This window comes from Glycine max, chromosome 2, assembly GCF_000004515.6.
Source record: "Glycine max cultivar Williams 82 chromosome 2, Glycine_max_v4.0, whole genome shotgun sequence".
In the NCBI taxonomy this organism is placed as follows: domain Eukaryota; kingdom Viridiplantae; phylum Streptophyta; class Magnoliopsida; order Fabales; family Fabaceae; genus Glycine; species Glycine max.
The window spans coordinates 44,446,419-44,465,134 of NC_016089.4; the positions used below are offsets into that span (position 1 = coordinate 44,446,419).

An 18,716-nucleotide genomic window follows, 5' to 3' on the forward strand; every position below is an offset into this window, starting at 1 on the left:
AAAAATCTTATCTAACATTCAGTTTGGTGTTTGAAATTCAAAGGAGACAACTTGAAAAAGGTGCTAACCTTTGGTCAGGAAATTCGCGTAGTTAGTTGAACAGGAATTAAAAAAGAAGGGAGAAATTTGGGAAGCATCAGATGAGATTTAGGAGGAGATGTGGGGAGTTACATATGAATTTGGTAGTGTAATACTCATGATCAATGTAATGCAAGGATGCACATTGCTTGCTCTTCTCTTTATTATGATATTCATTATGGACTCATATTTATAATTTGGTGATACGATATTTGTATGCCTCAATTCTGGAAATCTTTTTTTTAAAGGAGAAATTCTGGTTAACTTCAAAGATACATTGGTTATTTGAATGCTAAATTTTATGGTATGATATTATTATGAATATGATCAGCATTCACTAAATTGGGGGAAGTATTATGTACATTATATTTAATATTTTTAATTATCTAACTAAAAAAGGTAAGTATTAAATAATTTTTGTATTTCTTTGATTGATATCTTAATGAGATAAATATTAAATAATGAATGTTTGAATATATATTTTTATTTCTTTTGCCAATATCTTAAACAGACGTATCTGCATTTCTTTGGAAAAATCACCAATGATATATATAGGGATATATAAAACATGAATTTTTGGAACTAGAATGAGCTAGGGACAGGGAAGTAAAAGTGTAAAACACTGAATTGAGGTTAAAGAGTGATAAATAAAAAATCAAAGACGGAACAAAAATTATAATGAAAAATGGGGAAGGAGAAAATTATTACAAATTGAGGGGGTAAACTGCAAGATGCAATGATTGAGAGCTTGAATCATTCGTTACTACCTTAGCATGTTTGACAATCTTAAACGTTTGAATTGTGGCCTTCAAAGTTGAAAAGGAAAGGAGTTATCACTTATCAAAATATTGACGCGTGAGATTAATGCCTATTATCTCTACTTTGGGTGCATAGAAAAATATTGTAAGGGACTTCATTGACAAACACTTAATATATTTATTACCCGATTTAAATTGTTTAAATAAATAAATTTTATATAATAAATGTTCTTTAATAAAAATTCTTTAGTTTTATCTTCTTAATTAATAACTTTAAAATATCAGTAACTAGAATTTATCTCTTTAATGAGTGGTTACCATTTACCAGCTTACATATGCTTTAAAAAGTATTTAATGAAAACGAGTATCAAAAGTAACAGCATGAAAATAACTATAGAGAGAAATTATTATATATGAGTACATCTTTAAACACGATCAATAAAACAAATTATAATTGATAAAAAATTTTGAAAAGTGTCAACATATATAAAAATAAAACACTTTGAACATTTCAAATAAAGAAGGAAATTCACGATTATTCTTTTTATCTGCGTAACCGTATGGTTCTTTTTTTTTTGGAATTTGTTACTCTAAAATTTGTGCGAAAAGCTTAGATGTATTCAAGACACTATTATAATATTTTCTTAATTATATTTCTTAGACTTTGAAAATGAGAAATATTATGAAAAAACTATTCATCTTATTTAACATAATTTAATTATAAAAATAAAAATGAATTATTTTTATTATCTTTCAATCAATAAAACAATAAAATAAATTAAAGGTTAATAATGCAAAAAAAATCCTAAAAATGAAAACAATAATTTCTTTTAAAAAAGGAAAAAATATAACACTTTATTTTAATTTTGAAAATATTTTCATTTTTATTAATAATATAATTATCAAATCATAATTTATGTTTTATTTTTGAAAATTTATTTTGAAATAATATCATTAATGTCTCCTTTTCATTTTTATGTCACTACCGCCAAACTAAAAAAACAAGAATTTTAATTTCCTTTACTCTAGATTAAAAGTTGGTGGTCATATGGCCACTTAAATATGTTGTGCTTATTTTTCTTTTGATCTTGACCATTCAAATATAATTTAATAATTTATATTTTTATTTCTCTCTTTTTTACAGAAGTTCTCAATTCTCATAATAAGAAAAGTTCTCATTTAATACGTTCCCCATAAAAGTATTAGTCTCACTAACAGGATTTTCTCACTTCTCACTAAACTCTCTTTTTTTAAAAGATTGTGCTGGGAATGTTGAGTTCTATGGTGATGTGTCATGGGTGGCAAGCTGCAAAATTGACTTCGATAAGGTCTTGAACTTGAAAATGAAGCAAGTAGTATGTAGTTGTTCTTTTTAAGTTGTATTATTTTGTGAGGGATGACTAGTTGTTCTTTTTAGGAGACAGAGGCTAGCTTGGCAACCAAGTATTATCATCATTAAATGAATCCTATTTTAGTTTTTCCTATCAATTTTTTTTTGTCACTAGACTCTTTATTAACTTCTTAATTATACTTAATTAAAATGTCATTTTCTCTTCAGACTCTATGTTCTTCAGACTGATTCCACTTTGTCACCAACTGTTTTGTGATTTGTGTGCCTTGAAAGTAGACTTTCAATGCTTGAAAAACATTTCTACTTGGTGGCGGTTTGTTTCATGATATGTTTGGCCAGCCAAATGTAAAAGAAACAGGCACTAAAATAGTAATATAGGCTCTATATGCAGTTAAAGCTATTGGTAACAAAAAAATGGGTTTTCTAGGAGTGGCTATAACTCATCATAAGCCCATAACCCCATACTAAGTGCAAAAAAAAATAAAAATACATGTTTTAGTTGTATTTTTTGGAATTTAGGATGCCTTGACTTATGATAGATTCAGTAACAAAATGTAATGGCTAAATTCTGTAATTGTTTTAAACACAAAATCCAACTATCCTTAATTCTGCCTTTTGAGATTTGTCTAGTAAAAATTCAGACATACAAGAATGTTTGATGGTTGAATATGAAGCGTTCAAATATGATTGAATATTTGAAATTAAGTTGAAATTTAGATTGGAGAATACAATTGTAAAACCTTTGGCAAGGAACTAATCTTGATTAAGGCTTCACATGTGCTTGTTATTTGGCCTACTCTTTTTGCAAGTGATAAAGTGGAATGAAGTAGCAAGGATACATGCCATGAAGTTCATGAACCATTACTTAGATAGTATTAGTGTTTTCACATTTCTTCATGGTCGAAGTATCATCAACCATTCAGGAAATCAAATTCATGTCATTGTTAACTACAATCAGTAACATACTACATCTAATTTGAGTTATTGTCATTTAATTATATGAAAACTAATTTTACTTAAGAGAGTGTAATTTTATCATAATAACTTAAAGGTTAATGAGAGAATTTATGGCTTGAGAGCCAAGCTTCAAAACAATGGTTCATCAAGTTTACAACAACTTTGCTGAAACATGGAGAGATTATAGCTTACTCACGAAAGGCAGCGGTAATTCTTTCTAGCACTAATGGTATATATGTCAATGATATTATCATTGCAAGCTCGAATCAGAAACAATTCAGGGTTTGTCTTGACTTGAAAATACTTTTTGGGGCTTGAAATAGCACGATCCTCCAAAAGAATTTTCCTCTCACAAGTCACAAAGGGAATATACATTCTCTTTACATGAAAATAATGATTTTCTTGAATGTAGACCCGAATTTGAAATTAACACAATCTGATGGCGGTGAGTCTCTATTGATCCGATCATGGCATGTATATATAGACATCTTATTGGCAGATTACTTTACCTGACTATATCAAGACCAAACATCATTCATGACCTCATACTGAGTCAATCATGCCGTCTCAACTGGGTAGCATGTCCTCATACTCCTTCAGAAGCCACATCTTGACCTTTAGGAGTCTCTACTCCTTTACTCACACATAAGGTAAGGCCTTCCTCCTGGCTACCCTTAGGAGCATTTGTTAGAAGGAATTTTTTTTTTTCAATTCCTGAGAATCACTATTTTTAAAAATCATGATTCCCATAAATAATTAAATTGGTTGAGTTTATCATAAATATTGTTATATATATAAGTTTTCTGAAAATATAAAAGTAAAATAACATATCTACCACAATCTTTAATTATTTATCTCATTAAACTGATATTTTAATAGTACTTATTTAAACTTATTTTATTTAACTTGGGTATTTGGTTTGATTGTTTTTTGTTTTCATTTTCACTGGAAATAGAAGATAGTGATGGAAATGCGTTTGGTTGGATTTTTGAAAATATTTTCAGTGAAACCAATAACTGAAAATAATAAAATCCTATTTTTAGTATTTTTAGTTGAAACTAAAAACCTCGTAAAATGGAAATGCAGTGACAAAAAATATAATTTTAAATAAATCTAAAAATACATCTCTTTTTAAAAAAAAACGCATTTTCACTGTTTTTATTTCTTGAAAACAGAAAACAAAAAATCAAACCAAACATATTTTCAAAATTCTAATATTTTGAAAATGAAAATCGTTTTCAGAAAATAAAAACATGAAATAAAAATAGAAAATGAAAATGTAAACCAAACTCACCCTTAGATTTTCACTTTTTTCATGAAAATATTTTCATAGAAAATTTGATAAAAAAATATTTTTAGGAAACATTGTTTCAAGAGGATGTTACTTTTTAAAATCAAACAAACCTAAAAAGCTATTCTCTCCTTAAGATTTCAAAAACTAAAAATTTGTCTCGTATCAAACATCTCCTTATAGCATCACATTATTGAGGCAAGCAAATTCACTAGCTCACACTTTGGCTAAAGCAACCGAATTATTAGTTGGCCCCTGCTCTTATAATTGTTTTTCCTACTTTGCTGACCTCGTGGTTGATGAAATAATGAGTCCGTTTCAATGTAAAAAAAAAAAAGTGTATTACGTTATTAAATCGATGAATTTTAATATTTAATTTGAGAATTTATTTTAATATTTAATTCTTTTTTATATTTAATTTGAGAATTTATTTTAATATTTAAGTCTTTTTTATATTTAATTTGAGAATTATATTTTTTTATTCCTATAAATATTTATATCATTTTTTATTTTAATTAATGTAATTTATGTTTATTTTAACTTTAATATCTTTGCATTAATGATGGTGTAATACTTTGTGTTGACGTGGTAGGATAATATTAAGATGTTATCATTTATTTTAACTAACTAATGACAAAGACAAGAAGTAAAAACAAACATAAATTGCAAAGATTAAAATGAGTTTTTTTTATAAGAATGGAAAACAAAATATCACTAAATTGGAAGAACAAAAAAAATCAACACTTAATTGAAAGAAAATATAAAAACCAATACTCACAAACAAATTATAAGTAGTTAAATATAAAGGTTAATAAATATATTAAAAGGAATTAAATTATGAGTGTTATAAACATCCGTTATAAGTATAACAATTAATTTATTATTTTATAAAAAAAACCTTTATAGGTTACTATTTTTTTTATTCAGTCAATCCAAAACACACTTAAAAAAACATCAAATTCTCATTATCTTTTAAATTGACTAGCTTTTAAATTCTCATTATCTTTTCTCTTTTGTCTTAACCTTTTTTCTGCTTCTCAACCTCTGATTTCTTTCTACTCAAAAACTTCCCTTTCTTTAACTTTTTCCTTCCCTTTTTTTTATCATTAAGCAGCATATGCTCCATATGCTTAAAATATGTTTGATCATAAAAGGTAATTGACCATTCAACCATGTATTTTTTTTTTTTATCAATTTCCTACCTCACATCAAAACCCGTCACAATGGCAAAAAAAATTATATAATTTACATCATTGACCACACATCATGTCACTCCTGTAGTATAATTTAAGATCATGTCTACACTACATTTTTTTTTGTGTGAAAAATTTCCAAATGAAGACCTTAAGTTACAACATTAAACAGGCTGGTGAACAACCTAATACCATTTCACAAGAAGCCATGCCATGGGTCCTAAGTCCAATGTAAGAGATCATGTTTACACTAGTTTAATTATGTGCACAAAATCAAAACCAATGCATTTGATATATGGTTGTTGGTGATTGGTATGCAGAGAGATACGGGGCATTGGCCACCTCTTTGTCAGACAAGCCAACACGGACGAGTCACAAGCATATAAGCATGTCATGATAACGTTATTTAAAATGTAAATGATATGTGAAATTTAATTTTCTTTTTGGTTTCATTATTAATATAAAATATTTATTAATTTTTTTTATGATAAATTTTTGTGATCATCTTTGGTAAAATTATATTGAACTCATATATTAAAAAATTTATAATAATTTGCACACTTAAAAACTTCCTTAGTTTTGTGGAATTTAATTTGAATCCAACTAATAAATAGCTTTTTATTTTATTTAATTATTTAAAAAAATCATGTCATCAATATAATTTTAATTGAATTAAATAATAATGTAAAATATATATGCTCACAAAGTATAAAAAATATATGATTTGTTATTTATAGGCATGTAACGTTTCTCATTAATAATGGATATTATTTATTTTGCTCTCTATAATAAATTACTCATCTTAATCAAGTTAAATTCAAAGTAACAAATCAATAAATAAATGGCAAGTATTTTTTAAAACGTTTTAAAAATTTAACAGAGTCTTTTTAATTAATTTTTAATAACTTTTAAACATTTCTTTTAATTCAACCAGATTTTTTAGGTGGTTGAATCTTTTAAATTGTTTAATTTAATTTTAAATATTAAAATTTTTAAAATTAAATATTTATGTTTTAGAATTTATTTTTTATTTTTTATAATAAATGGAACCAAAACCCAGAAGCAATGAAATTACGTTATGGCATAGCAGCCCCTAAATAGGTCATCCCGGGAACAAAAACTCATAATAACTCGACTGGCCAAACATAAGACTAACAAAATATTTTTCTTTTAATTAATCTAATTTTTTACATTTTATTTAAATCTAAAAAGGTACATGCTATGCTAATATTAAACATTTGAGGGTTGTTATACAGTACCAATAGATAAAAATTTGATAATTTTTTTAACTTGTTCTTCCATACTACAGACAATGAGATCGTGAGCCTACGGATATAAAAATAAATGACTTGCATATTGATTTATTTACTATATTTTTTGTCGGTTTATCGTAATTAACACACATAATCACTTAATTAAATAAATTATACCTAATTTAAACAAGTATGGATTTGTGTCGTTGGCATATGTAACCACAGAAGGACAAAGAAACACATGTGTTTTGGAATAAAATGATTGGCAAAGGCCTAGAAATTCATGTTAATTATTTGATCATTTATCACATGCGTACGTGGGTAAGGAATCTAGGAAAGAGGTCCCCCTACATATACTTTTGAATTTGCAAAAGTTATAAGAAAAGGCATAGCCGAATAATTAATCAAATTAAAGTACGAGAATAATCTTAAAAGTTTTGGGATAATTGAATATAGGGGTACTACTATACTACTATCCCACTAACCCGGTCAGAGGTTAATTTTAATATAATAGGTTTGAGTTTTAAAAATTAAATTTGTTGTATTTTATAATTTAATTTAAGTTATGTTTTAGGTTATTACAGTTTCAGTCAGTGTTTTATATTCTTAAATATATAGGAGTGAGAGTTTTAAATAATTATGTATTAATGATGAACTTTTAATTTGATAAATAATATTTTATCATGATATTATATTTAAAATGATATTATATATAATAAAATATATTTTAATTTAAGTTTTATGTTATATATTTTTAAATTTGATTGTATACAATGTTATGATATATTAATATATTTTTTCATAGATTTTAATTTTTATGGATTGGCTTGCACTAATAATCAATAAAAAATTATGTAATTAAGATTAATTTTAAAAATAATTATTATAAAAATTAATAAATTTATGATACTCCGTATGATAATTTCTATTTAGTTAATAGTGCACAAATTCTCTGCACTATCCATGTATTAATTTTTTACTTCTTTTATAAAAATATTGTTTTACTTTTAACACACTTCTTATTATTAATTATAATTTTATAATTGAATAATCTCATAAAAAGTTACTTTCTAAAACCCATATTATTTATAAAAAAGAAAGAATAAATAGTGCATTTTTCTTTAAAAAATATGCTATTAAACTCATTTTTAAATCATGGCTCCTTAAGAATTAAGGTTTTAATTTTTACTCACGCAAATATTTTATCTTTAGTGTTGAAAGAATAAATCATTACATAATCTTAACAATTTTTACGTGACATATAATATTAACAAACTATATTATCTCTTTATAATAAACTGAAAAGGTTGAATATATGTTAGGGAAAAATCCAACCTGGACTCCTTTGGGGCTTGCATGTCACATGCCCCAAGGCCCACGACAATTACATAGTTACTGCTCTATAAAGTATTTCATGTCTATATGTACTAATCGAATCTCACTTTACACATATCTTAGTGGCTCTAAACAAATTAAAAGATTGATTATTAGAGAATCATTGCTCTTAAATGCATATATATATATATATATATATATAAAGGGTGAGAACCAAATTAGGGTTTGAAAGTCTAATTAGTGAATGTGGACGAGTCTATTGACGTTGAACGAGACTTCAAACACATCCTTAGTCTTTACATATCCTTTCATCTTTTGTTGGTTAAACACACACATACTCCATCAAACTAAGACCTAAAAACAATTGCAATAAAAAAAGTAAACTTTTTTTCTCCGCTTTTCACATTGTTATTAACTTTTAATTGTATTTTTTAATTAACTGTCAAGAGACAAGATATAACGGGTCTTTAATAAAATTTATAACTTATTATCATCATGATGTTTAGAAATTGGGTTTTAGGGTAATTTTTAGTTCTATTCACCTAATTGAATTAGTTTTTACTCCTTCTTTTCACTTCTTCCCTGTCTTCTTTTTTAAACACAAATTTGTGTGACTCCATGTGGAATTGTTATTAAGATTTACACAAATTTGGATGTCAAAATGTTATTTATTAAGATTTACCTGTGTTTGCTTTCAAAAGATAGTCATTTATTCACGGAGACAAATTACCCATTATACTCAGCTAACACATTTTTCCAGACTTTATTATTATTATTATTATTATTATTATTATTATTATTATTATTATTATTATTATTATTCAGACAAAAGACATTTATCCCAAAATCACTTTAGAATATTTGACTATACATAAGAATATTTGAATTTTTTTATTTTCAAAACTTAAATAATATTGTGAATTATAAATATTTTGTAAAAAAAAATGAAACAATATAAAGTTTTTTATTTAAAAATCACATATAAAAAAATGTAACAAAAAAAGATAATTACATACAATAACATACTATCATTTTTGTAATAGTTTTAAAATAATACTAAAACTATAAAATATCCCTTATCAAATCAAACATGGCCTTTTTAACGTGTGGTTGAAAATCTGAATCGTGAAGAAAAGCTGTGTGTTACTATACTGCAGATCCGTAGTCTGGTAGATGAGTGAGTCATCTCATTTTAAATTGGACAATTCTAAGTACCCTAATCTGTTGCTTCATGTTTTTCTCCGCCGGACTAATTAGTGACTTCAAATCCTTCTTTTATAATATTTCCTCAAGATGTAAGACATCACTGAAATTTCTGATTATTTGTATTGTTGAAACTTTACTGTTTAGGGTTTGTTTACGCAAACAATTTAATTAAATATTTTTTGAATGGGTGTTTAATTATATATAAATAGTATTGTAAAAGTTATTTTTCAATGAAAGACAAATTAAGATTATTTTTCTTTCAAATAAATTCTGAACTGTTTTATAAGTGTTCTTAAACAAAATTATTTTAATAAGTTGAGAATAACTTTTTGTCTGTGTGGAAAGAAAATAAATGGCATTGCCAGTAATGTGCGATAAAGTCCATCAAATATATGTTGAAAGCTTAAAGAAATACCATTAGTTATTTTCATAACAAAAGGCGGTGGGTTAAAATAAACTATATTAATAATATCTTTTAACAAACACACTCTTGACTTCCTAGCACCATCCGAGGGATTTAGCTCCGGTTCAACAGCATGTTAAATTATATAAATCTTTCGGTGCTTGTTTTTTTATTTTATTCATATAGAAAAAAGAAAATTTCCTAGCACCATGGTTTAGACTTATTTTAAATAGTTACAAACATAAATTTTATTAAAAAATATTTATAAAAATGTTTTGAATAATTTTAATAGATTGCAACAATTTTATCTTACGGATATTAATTGAGAAGGTAAAAATAGAAATATTATAATATTAAATATTAATATATTAACGTCACAGTTTTTGATAAAGTTATTTATTTATTTATTAAGCAATGTTGTTAGGATGTTTGTTAGCCATACTTTTTAATATATTTTTTTTTACCTTTAATTGCTTAAAATATTTAAAAGTTAATGTTAACAAACCCCATTAACGTAGTAAAGCAAAAAAAAAAAATCGTTGATATGACCTGGAGTAATTATTATTATTATAGCAACAACCGTGTAATAATAAATGATTGTAAATAATGATATGAAAAAAATTCAAAATCAAAACCTAGATAGTGACCATAGAGTGTCATAGAAAACAGTGCACTACAGTTGAGTGAATCGACTATTACTGGCACAAAAGATGAGAGAGAATGACTTAAAGGGGCAATGAGAACCCCACCTTTCATCCCACTCTTCTTTTTTATTTATTTATCTCTTTCTTTACAGTACTTAAACAGTACGGGTAGGTTGGATTTTATGTGTGTGGTAAGTTTCTCTATCAGTTTTTTCGGGGAGAGAAAGAAAAGAGTGTGTGTATAAGAGAAGAAAGGAGGTTGATGATTTTGTTATCACAAAGGAAGAAGAAACAAGAAAGAAAAACGCTCTATTCCTGCTTCTCAATATCCAATCTCATTATCATATGTTTGCAGCAAAAAAGTCTCCTGCAAAAGAAATTCCCTTGCTGGGAAAAGATAAAGATGATTTTTCCTTACCTTTGTTTTTTCATTTCTTTTGGAAAACAGTGCTTTGCTAGATTTGTATGTGTGGTTATGAGATCTTCAATCGCTTTCCTTTCTCTGACTCTAATGAAGACAGTGACAGTTCCCATCCTTTTCTCTCTCCCTCCCTCCGCTACTTCTTTAATAACACACCTTCTCTTCTCTTCCACTGATTTCTGATTTGTGCTTCTGACCCTTCAACTCTCTTCCATTTTTCCCATTTCTATAAGTATTGCACTCTTAATTTTTTTTGCCTTTGATTTTTTAGCTTGTTACTTTACTTAAATAAAGTCATTGGTTTTCTAATGTGTTTTCTTCACCCCTTTCTCTGTCATATTGGTTCTCATTTCTTTCAACACCGAAGGAATCATGGTGGGAACTTATGAGAATGGTAAAGCTGTAAGTGTAAGATATAATATAGTTGATGTTTTTTGCTTGTTATTTGCGTTATAAGTTGTCCCTTTGTGAATATAACATTGCACAAGTGTTCAAAATCTAAGAAAGAAGCCGGTTTTGGTTTAGTCCCTTTATGAATATAACATTGCGCACGTGTTCAAAATCTAAGATAGAAGCCAGTTTTGGTTTAATTCATGCACGTTCATAATTTGTTTGCTATACATTCATCAGCTTGTGCATGAATAATCAAAGGGTTAGAAACAAGGGCACACACTATTCTACTACTGTGAAAGAAAACATTCTGTCAATTCTTGATGTATTATATCCAGATTTTGTTTTTTGATTGTTTTAACGTAGGGTTAGGGTTCTTTTGCTAGAGCACTTTACTGAAAGCTAATGACCCTGAGAAGATGTAGGATGCTCATTCAGGGAAATGTAGTACTTCCTTGACAGCTGAGATTGCAGTAAAACTTGTAATTCCTATCTTATGAACATATTTTCAAATGGAAAGGATAAAGGTTCTGTGCAGAATATAATTCAATTCATTCGCTAGTGAAATTATATCAGGTCTTACCTTCAAAATAAGTAAGTTTCACAAGCCAAAATTATATTTGAAATAATGTGAAGTATTCCTGTTATATTAGTAGTATATATGAATTATGATTTATTATATGGATTACATGTAGTGTCTACTGACCAGAAAGTTTTATTCGATTAGATTGATTACTTATGGAATTTATGAGTATGTTCACTTTTAAAGATGTCATAAACACTAAAAACAGTTATTTCTGTTTCAAAGTTTTGTTGTCTTTTGTAATTATCTTTTATTGTTCTTGCCCGTGGCAAGTGTGATTATTTTCATTTATTTTTTAAAGATCCAAGCACTCTATCGTTAGTGTTTTGAAGTCTAAATATATTTTGTAATTTTCGTTTGAACATTGTCTCATTGTGATTTTGTTTTGATAGACCTTATATATGGTGAAATATTTTAACATTCCTGCTATCCAAGTTGTTTTTCAATGCAATTAAAATTGTTTTTGGATTAATATTGATGTATATACTATTAGGAATAGTTGAAGAGAGCTTCCTTCAGTCCACTCATGGATGGGAAAGGGGTTTGAATTAGCTGCTGACTCATTCATTCAAACACAATAGATTCGGCTTCATGATATGTTATTGTGAATGTGTGAATGATGCGGGAGGTAAATTTCTTCCTTTTCTTGTCCTTGCTTGGACTGAAGGGAGCTCCCTCTAACTTCTTATAATGTTATTTTTTTTCATTTGTGCTTAATTATTCTTTTCCCTCTTAACATTGATACTAAAATTTTAGTAATTATGCATTTTTGACCTACCAGATTTTTTTGGAAGTCATTAGGGTTTGTTTAATTATATGTAATTTTAATATCTTAGTCAATTGTTATGTAATTTTACTATCTTAGTATCTTTGGAGCTACTATTTTGTTTTTTGCTTATCTCAATTGATGCATGCATTTGATTAATTCATCATTCCAATCATCATGACTTCATTTTATGTTGGGTATTTGAGCTATATCTCCATAGAATTTGTGGCATGAGATTACCTATGCATTTTCTTAGCCTCTTAGGCATAATATATGTGATATTACCGTTGGAAAACATTATCATGTTTTCCTGCAGCTCGTCATCTTGTGATATTAGTTCAACAATGATTTTGGTGGTCATATCTTGCAGTTTTTCTGATTCTGATTCACATTGCTTTTTACATGTTATAAATTCAACTCATATTTTTTTGAGAGGGATGACAGAAAAAAGTAGTCATGATAATTATGTTTTGGTACCTCGTACAAATTATATAGTGAAATAACACCAATTGCTTTGATTTGGATTTTATGAAACCTTTTGGTTGTAATTCTGCCATGGTATTTCATGTCGGGTACATCTCAAGCATGTGTCTATCATGGCAAAAATATCAAACTGGGTCTTTTTTACAAATTTTTTATCAAAATAAGTTTGTTTTGTAATTATTTACTCTATGGGTCTCTTTTTTTACTACAACGTGTCTATCCGAGGAGCACGTTTCACGAGAAGCTGATGTGTGTCATGACATGATTAAGTGACAGGGGAGGTGGGACAGGGGGAGGAAGTGGTGGTTTGTCAGACGTGACCACTAGTGGTGGCCTGTCAGGTGCGACCACTAGTGGTAGTCTGTCAGGCGTGATCACTAGTGGTGGCCAGTCTTGCCACTTCCTTCTTTCCTATAAAACCCCTCGTCCTTTGTTTCATTTGCGTTATGAAATCGTTAAAATAAATTAACATCAACAAATTACTCAAAATAAATTAAATTATTGTCAGAAATTTTGCTCTTTTTACAAATTCTTTTACCAAAATGGGTCTGTTTTGTAATTATTTATTCTATGAGTCTCTTTTTTTACTATAACGTGTTTACCCGAGGAGTGCGTTCTACGAGAAGCTGACATGTGGCATGACGTGATTAGGTGACGGGGGAGGTGGGACAGGGGGAGGAAGTGGTGGCCTGTCAGACACGATCACTAGTGGTGGCTTGCCAGGCGCGACCATTAGTGGTGGCTTGCCAGGCATGACCATTTTGGTATTTTTGCTTGTCTATCATATATGTTCTTTTGATGTGAAAAATGTTCTTTTACTTGTAATATTGCTACCAAAATTTAACAAAATAGATGGGTAAAGTAAATCGATTAGCCTGGCAAGATGGAGTGTTTTTACTTGTATGAGAATCCATGTTGGTATTTGCTATAGTACCATAAATAACAATACTTTAGGCACTATCAACAAGTGTTGACTACATCATTGCATTGGCTCACAAGGAAAATCTCATAAGTTGTACACTATCACCAAGGTTGCATAGTATGACAAATTTTGTAGGGAAACTTTCTAACCATTTCCACCACTTTTCCTCTAACGCATCCATTGATGGCTTTGGGACAAGGAAATCAGAATCTAATAAATCAGTTTCCCAAATTGTTTTTCTATGTAGTCTAACTAGGATTTAGATATTTCCAACCATGACCTAAACACTATTAATGAGAACTCACTAAAGGATGGTAAAACTCGTTCATAACTAATAATTTTTTTTTTCTGCCAAATGTTTTGAAGATGAACATCAACTCCATGGCCACAATTTCAGGGAAATGTTGGAGTTATGAGGATGCATACCCTAATAGAGGCTTTTTAACATCCTCAGTGATGCTTCTTCATTCAATATCAGCAACCCTTGAAGGCACAATAATGTAACAATCAAATAGGGAAAATGAGAGATTGACCTAGCAATGACAATGACAACGGTAACTGAACAGTTCGATGATGGGGCGAGGTGGCGTGGAAGATACCTACGACAAAGATGGTGAGCTCAAGGAAGGCACAATGTAATGTGCATAGTCCAGTAGTGATTGAGGGCATGAGCTTGCATTAATTTTTTATTTTTTAATTGAAATATTATATTTTTTATTTTTAAAAAATCCTTAATTTTAATCTTTATATTTTTTTAATTAAGACATTTTGTCTCTCACTTTTTTAAAAAATTATGTGATTTTAGTTCTTTTTTTCAATTTCATACTTAATTATGTATTTTTTTTCTTTTCTAAAAAAAAGTTAAGCATGTTAGAAATTAAATAATTAAAAAAAGCATTTATCAAGTGGATATATTAAATAGACATATATTAATCAATTTTTAAAAATGGTCACAAAAATTAAAATTATGAATTTTTTTAAAATTGGAAGACGAAATGTTTCAATTAAAAAAGAAGAAATTAAAATCATGATTTTTTTTAAATGATGATGAAATATCTCATTTAAAAATAGAGAAATTTAAATCACATATTTTAAAAAAATAAAGGGATACAAATTACATTTTAACTTAATATATAAAATATATTTTGTCCATTCCGTTCTTCGAGTGTATTCGTTTACTTCCTTCTCTACACTCTTCTCCATCACTCAACAACCCAATAACGACTAAAATACTCATTTCTTTGAGTCCCTTGATTCTGTGAAAGGTTTAAAATACATTTTTAGTGTTTAAATTTGAGTAGTTATTTTTTTATTTTTTGAAAAATATTATTTTTATTAGTATTTTAAATATTTAAAAAATTGTTTTTAGTTTCTATTATTCTTTGTGTTAGTAGTGTTATAATTTGTGATACTGTTTTATGTGTTAATAGTGTTATAATTTGTGACACTTTTTTATTGTCAAAAATGTATTTTAATTTCTTCAAAATCATTTGTGACATTAAAACTACCTAAATATGTAATAATTTCACATTTATGTTTTTATTTTTCTTCTTTAAAATCATAAAAAACAATTAACAAATCATATGACTAAAATATTTTAGTGGTTTAAAATCACAAAATTATTTTTAAAATAAATTAAAAAAGTAATTTTGATTATTAAAACTGTGACAAATTGTATAAAGATAATGAATAAAGAGGGACTAAGAAATTTTTCAATTGAAGGACTAATAAAAATATTTTTTTCAAGGACTAAAACTTAATTACCCAAGTTGAAAGAATAAAAGCATAGTCAAGTTTTTGTTAGAAATATGATAACAGGCAACAAGAATAACCCATAATAAAGATACAAGTCATATAACAATTTTTTTAATCTTGAAAATCCTTTCACAAATAGATAACACAAGTAAAATAATATAAATCTACTAAAATATTTAATATTAATTATCTTAATACAATTTATATCAAATTTAATGTATTTATCAAAATAAAAGAGAGATTAAAATATAACAAATTCAATGTTTCCTTTTTTAAAATAATTACACGGTTTAGCTACTATTTTTTTTATTATTAAAGAGATACAATTAGGGATATATGTCTTTAATACCTAGGATAAAAAGTTACCCCACCATTTTTTATTAACAAAAACTAAATATTTTATCACATCTTCTTCAGTTGCTAGATTTGTGTTGTCCTTTTTTTCAAATCAAACATAAAAAATAAAAATATTTATCTTATCAAGTATCATAAATGAACTCAAATGATTTTATTTATAAGATCCAAATTAAAAATAATATTTATTTTTTTATAACACTCAATTTATAATGTTTTTTATGTTAATTATTTTTAGACTAAAATACCTCAAATTAGTTACACTAACAAATAATTAGCGGAGAGAAAAAATTATTGATGAGAAGGATAATTTTAATATATATATATATATATATATATATATATAAATTCAAAATAAATTAATTTTTATTTACTAAATTAATTTTTTTTAATAAGTCTGAATAATTAGGTAATCGGTCTTAAAAATAGGAAAGAAGGAAATAATATATAAAACCATATTACTGTCATAAATTTCAACTAAAATGATCATTATACAATTAAAGACATCTTTTAAATGGATTTGGATAAGCATCCATTAGACAAGTGATTATGGTAACGAAGACCAGTGATCATACAAGTGATTAATTCCCCCATAATATCCTTTGGTTCTGTACGTTAATATTTCTCTATCCACATCAAAGAAAACTGAACAGTACGTAGTGATCTTTAGCTTGGCTTGCTTAGAAGGTGAGCGCGCGTGAAGGTAGAGAGTGTTTGCAAATTGCATTTGTTGATAAAGGAATGCAGATTGGTGCTTCCTGCGTTCTTTTCAGAATATTTTTTTTGCATTTCTGATGATCATTTTAGAAGTCAAAATCTGTAATCATTATAAAATATAATTTTACATTTTGGATTGATAAGTCTGAATACCAAAAAAAAATAGGCGCAGTAAACAACTTAAAATTAACAACTTAAAACTAGGAATGCAGCTCAAACATTAACAAACAAATACCCTTTGATTTAACAACTTAAAATTAGGAGCTGCTGCTAATTTACGAATACCAAAAAACCAAGGAGAAATGCACAGGTCATGCAAATATAAAACCAGAAAATATAATCACCAAGCTTACACTTATAATTTTATTTTATTTTGAAAGAACACACACTTATTATTAAATTGTGTGTGTGTTTGTTGACCATTATTTGATCTAATTAAAAAAAGTATTAAATACTTCTTTTCTTGGTGCAAAAAGTATTAAATACTTCATTGTATCTCTTTATTTTAACATAAACATTATACATAACATAAGAAAATTTGAGGTTTAATTATCTGGTTTCTATACTTGATATTTACTGATTTTCTACGGTGGAGACGTAAGGGAAATGGTTCACGTGGTTAAGTAAGAAAACAGCCTACAGTAGGTAAATAATATTTCAATAGGTCAATTAAAATTGAACCAGTAATTATGAAATGACCTTTAAGCCCCTTGTAAAAATGGTTTACTTACTTTACAGGATCATTAACATCAATTACGATAGCCTATTTAATTTAAAAATCATTTTAAAATAACCCATCAGCAGGTTTATGGTAATTTTTCACCCACCAACTTTTATATTATATATTCGACGATCACTAAATAACACAGAATACGGGTGCCTACAAACATTAAAATGCTATTTAAATACGGGTGCACTGGTGAATCATTTAATTGATAGTTCACCCTAGAATCTACCTTATATGAAAAAAACATTACCTTTTCATTCATTTAATCGGGTTAAACAAGTGTTGACGTGTGCAACAAAAAAGTGACAAAGCATAAAGTCATCAAATATGTTTTATTTCTTAGTTTGCATATAAAATAAAATTAACATTACACTTTAATCCCTATAAAAAATTGGCATGTCTATGAAATTAAGATACTCTTTAGTTCGTATATAAAATCTTTTTTAAAAAGAATAATTGAATGTATTCTTTTTTAATAATTTTAATAATAGAATTATGATGTATATAATGATATTGATATTTAAAAAGTATAACGTAGAATTTTTTTATTTATATTTATTAAAGGTACATTTTAATATTTTTAATACACATAACTTAAATAAAAAAAAATATATCTCTTTAAAAAAATTAAATGATATGTGAACATTTTTTTAAATTTCAGAGTATTATTGAAAACTAATTACTACTGGAAATATATTCATTTCACATGTCATCAATTAATTTGACTTGATAATGAAAATATAAGATACTTTACCTAACGTTTATCATATACGGATTAATATCAACTTGTTCCATTTAATAACTTCAACATTAAATACTATCAACGTAACAATTAAATATAAATTCGTTTAAGAAAAAAAATATCTTAAAAAAATAACTTAAATCTCTCTTCCACGGCTCCTGATTCAATTACAAAATTAATAAATCTTCTTTGGAAACTTTAAGCACACACAAAATCGATATTCTCTTTCTAACGATTTATTTTATCCCAAAGACCAATCAAGATTCGAATACTTGATAAAGATCCCCAAATTATTATCCTGTTTGCATATTGTCACGCTTTTACGTCACTTACGTGTATAAACAAATGCTAAACTATGTAGTTCATTTCGCCAAATAAAAAAAAAAA

At 27.0% G+C, this 18,716-nt stretch overlaps 1 non-coding gene across 1 annotated transcript; it reads left to right on the forward strand.

Annotated features, from left to right (window-relative positions):
- Positions 1 to 12,360: 12,360 nt before the first annotated feature.
- Positions 12,361 to 12,546, forward strand: MIR319H (microRNA MIR319h). The gene has a single exon (NR_048889.1). It is a non-coding gene; the product is annotated as a microRNA MIR319h (primary transcript).
- Positions 12,547 to 18,716: the final 6,170 nt, after the last annotated feature.